At 22.8% G+C, this 4593-nt stretch overlaps 1 pseudogene; it reads right to left on the bottom strand.

Moving 5' to 3' along the window:
- Positions 1–1106: 1106 nt before the first annotated feature.
- Positions 1107–4326, bottom strand: LOC114945155 (uncharacterized; annotated as a pseudogene).
- Positions 4327–4593: the final 267 nt, after the last annotated feature.

Below are 4593 nucleotides of genomic sequence, written 5' to 3'. Positions count from 1 at the left end.
AAATGGAGAAAGAGTAAAAGAGGAGAAGAAAGTAAATGAGAAAGAAAAAGAAGAGAAATATTGGAAGAGGTAGGAATTATATATTAAAATAGATAAGTTTTAGTTTTGCAATAATATACAAATTATATGCTGTAAAATATCGAAATAAGATAATCGCATTGGCGCGCGCGAAGCGCGCGCGACGATCTAGTCTACTATAAAAAAAGTCATGTGTACCCGTGAAGTGCGTGTTTGGAGTCGAAAGTCTTGTTGCCGTTTTTCCGCGTATACGTGATTGGTGGTCGATTCGAGGTACGGGGCGAACTTGATCGCGGTTATTATAATAATGACAGTTCGTATCGTGATAATAAAGGTTAAATGTGTAGTGATCTCGGTATGTGTTATATAATATTTCTTAAGAGCTTGTGTCGTGTCACGCAAGATTTAGTAGAAAATAATATATTTATAAAAAAGAAGGCATAAATAAGATGAAGCAGTGATCGACGAATGAAAAAAAGTAAGTATATATATAAATATATATACAGATCTTTTTATTATATTTAATACAAATAAATCTTAATTTTTTTTTTTTATTTTTTTTATCACAATTTATAGGATTCTAATTAAATAATTAAGCAAATTTATCTATTTATAAAATAATTAAGAGAAAAAGATATAATATCATTTTACTTCAGTACTCTGTAGCCGAAATTTATGATACATTAAACTAATTATTATGTCGAAATAGGCTATCTTTTTGCTTACTCCTGAGTAAATTAAACATAAAAAACAGAGATCGATAATATTAAAAAGAAAAAGAAGCCTTCGATTTGAAAAATTATTTTTATTTTACATCTGCATAGAAAGTATGAATGATGATTAATAAACGACTAATCCTGTAGTTTGAATTCTGATTTAAATATAATTATTGTACTCGATATCTCGGCCGTATTAAAATTAAATATGAATAATATCTACATTCTTGCAATATATAATAATACAACATATGATATACACAATAATTAAGTACAAAAATATCCTATAAATTGTCGTAATGCAATTTGCTTACGAAAACATTTTACATAAAATTTAATTTTATTTCATAAAATACATTATAATACATAACATCATTTTTGAAAAACCATTACTTATGTAACGAATGGTGACATTTATTTTTAACATCATTGAAATAATTATATTTTACTTAATGTCAAAGTTCGATAAAAAATTGATACTTGATATTATATATAGTTTCTAGAAGAGTATATAAAATAATACTTTCAAAATATTATAACGTTTAAATAACACGAAAGTGAAACTAATTATAACCAAACATTGTGAACGCGTTAAAAAAAAATTTTTTTAAATATTAGAATTATTTTCACATATTATTTAATAAAATGGAAAAGAATCATTATTTTCGAATCATTTTGCGTGGTGGTAATCCTAAATCTTCATTGGATGTTTTTTTTACAATTGGTCTTGTACCCAACAATAATTGTTGAAATGATAACTTTTCCTCTCCTATTTGCTTTATGTCTGTTGAATGATCAATCTCCAAATAAAATATGTCATCTAAATGATAAAATTATAATATTAATGACAGTTATATAGTAATTATATTTTTGGAAATTTTAAAACTTTTTCACATAGCTTACTCATAATTTTTACATATCCTTTCATTTCAATCATTTGCCCCTTGTCAAAGTAGACATCATTATCATAATTTACTATTTGTATCTCCAATTTATACGTCTTATCTGTAATGGATCCGCAGCCAATTGTTTTAAAACTATTTAGAAATTTATTAAAATTCGTTTTAATGTATCCACGTATAACTGAAAAAAATTTTATTAATTTTTAGTTTATCACAAGATTCATCTTTAGTTCATCAGTATCATTTTTAGTTTATCACTGTATTATAACGAATTAACTTATAGAAAATATTTAAATCTCATAATTATAAAAATCAAATAGTATAAAAATAAGAAATTATGTAAAAAATATGTATATAAAAGATTTATAAAAGCATATAGTTACATATTTATACGTACGTTTGCATACAAATGTTTATCGATATATAAGAAATACCGGATTTTAGTATAAAGTATATTATATACATATAAAAACACTTACTAATGCATGCATTAAGATATTGAGGTACATCACACAATTCCACTAATTGTGGTTGCATCGCTTGAATGTTTTTTTTTTAGGTCAAAATTACCCAACGTATTTATTGTCGTGTTGGATCGAATAATTAGTTCGTATTGAAGTGTCCCTTGGTTGAATTCAGGTATTTTTACCTTTTTAGCCTTAGCACCATCAATATGCACAATCTGCAAAATTAACAAATATTATTAAATTAAATATGTATATTAAATTAATATTATTCTAATACTACTGTTTTATATGTACTTTATTGGAATAAACTTTTTTTTTAACTATTACAACAAAATGATAATAAAAATAATAATTTTAATGTTATAAAAAATAAATTATACAAAAATGTATCGCTTACTCGATTTGGTTGTATATAAAAATTTATACGATCAATTTCTTCGTTCCAGGCAACAACTTGAATGCGATGTTTACTGTTGTTGTTCACCAAAAATTTTAACAATCTATAATGTTGGGATTTACCAACTATCTTCGGACCGTCAATTTCATCGATAAATCCAACAATTTCTCTAAATAAATTTTTTATTAAAATTAGTAATATAATAATATTTTAATTTGTTTTAATTATCAAGCTAAAATATTAAATATTATGTTCTTTCATTTGTTAATTACAACAAAAGATAATTATTTTTTATTTAAGAAAGAATTAAATATATATACATAATGTGATCACAACAATTGTTAATAAATAGTCGAAAAGAAACTTTGAAGGTTATTGTGACATAAAAATTTTGATATTAAATATGTATATGTGTATCAAAACTATATTAATTTACAAATGAGATATTTTAATTAAATTATTCTAATAACATGCTTTAAAAAACAATACATTATTAACGAAAGCGTACTAAATATCATTTATTGATAATATTTTTCCAATGGTAGATTTGATAATTACATGTTATATAATTTCTGATAATGTAAATTTTAAAAACAATTCATTATATTGTAGTATATTTCGTTATTAAATTTTTCGTTTAAATTAATCTTAAAAATATTTTATTAACTGATATGATAATACATTTAAGACATAGAGGTAAAAATTTGATAAATAATTATACAATTAAATAAAAAATTATATTATATTAAGTATAAATTAAAAATATAAAGACTCACACAGTAGAATCTTCGAATTGTATCGATTCCAACATTTCATCCGATGCCAAATATATCGTCTCCAAAACATCATTTTGATTGAGAAAAGTAATTTCCTGTCTATTGACTTCCACATCATTACTTCGATTTGGAGTAAAAGTTTTCTTTTTGTTGCAGGTTTCCGAATGACTTTCTTCGTTTAATGTCTCCTGCTGTATGTTAAGTATTCTGTAAATGAGTAGCGTATATCAATATAATATCGTGATTAATAAAATATATTTTATAAAATTTTTATGTCGCAAGTTACAAGCTCTTCCATTTAAATTATGTAAAAGATTATTATATTGCGAACTTTAAAAAAGAATTGGTAAAATAGAATCTCTTTTATATAAGAAAGCAGTTATAAAAATAATGTAAATTATTACTAAAAAGCTATCAATCGATTTTAACTAACAAAATTAGCTATTCTCTGTAACAATAATTTAAAAATTTATAAATAAAAAATGAAAATATTAATAAAAATAAGTATATTAATAAATTTACTTGTTAAGCGAGGATTCCTTTAAATTAATTTGGGACGAATGTTTATTTCCATTATTTTTTTTCTTATCCTTTTGATGTTGGTTAACTTTTTCCATTTTTTCTTTTTATCTCTTTTTCTTCCTCGTTCCTTTATTTAAAACTAAAACAAAAACGTATACTATAATATATCGCATAAAGTGTAATTTTATGTTAAAAATAGAAATTAAATCGCAAGAGTTTTATAAGAGAGCAATATCAATATCGAACAAAATTTTAAAAAAAAATTTTTTTTTAAATTTAAAATATATATTTAAAAAATTTTAACAAAATTATAATTTAAAATTTAAAAAATAATTAAGTAATGTAATAATTATTAAATTTATTTATAATGTATAATAATTTATAAAATAATTATTAAAAATATATCAATAATTTAGCTCACTTCTTCGAACCTCCTGTAGATTTGAGAAGATATGTTGCTATGTATAAAGAGTAACATATTTTGTTTTATCGTTGCTATAGAAAATTCGATGACGTTAAAGTTGTGTTCTAAAAGCAAATAGGAGAGGAAAAGTTATCATTTCAACAATTATTGTTGGGTACAAGACCAATTGTAAAAAAAACATCCAATGAAGATTTAGGATTACCACCACGCAAAATGATTCGAAAATAATGATTCTTTTCCATTTTATTAAATAATATGTGAAAATAATTCTAATATTTAAAAAAATTTTTTTTTAACGCGTTCACAATGTTTGGTTATAATTAGTTTCACTTTCGTGTTATTTAAACGTTATAATATTTTGAAAGTATTAT

Source organism: Nylanderia fulva, unplaced genomic scaffold (genome assembly GCF_048542155.1).
Source record: "Nylanderia fulva isolate GAGA-0341 unplaced genomic scaffold, ASM4854215v1 Scaffold194, whole genome shotgun sequence".
NCBI lineage: Eukaryota > Metazoa > Arthropoda > Insecta > Hymenoptera > Formicidae > Nylanderia > Nylanderia fulva.
Note: the sequence above shows the minus strand (reverse complement) of the source record. Positions and strands in the feature narration are given on the sequence as shown.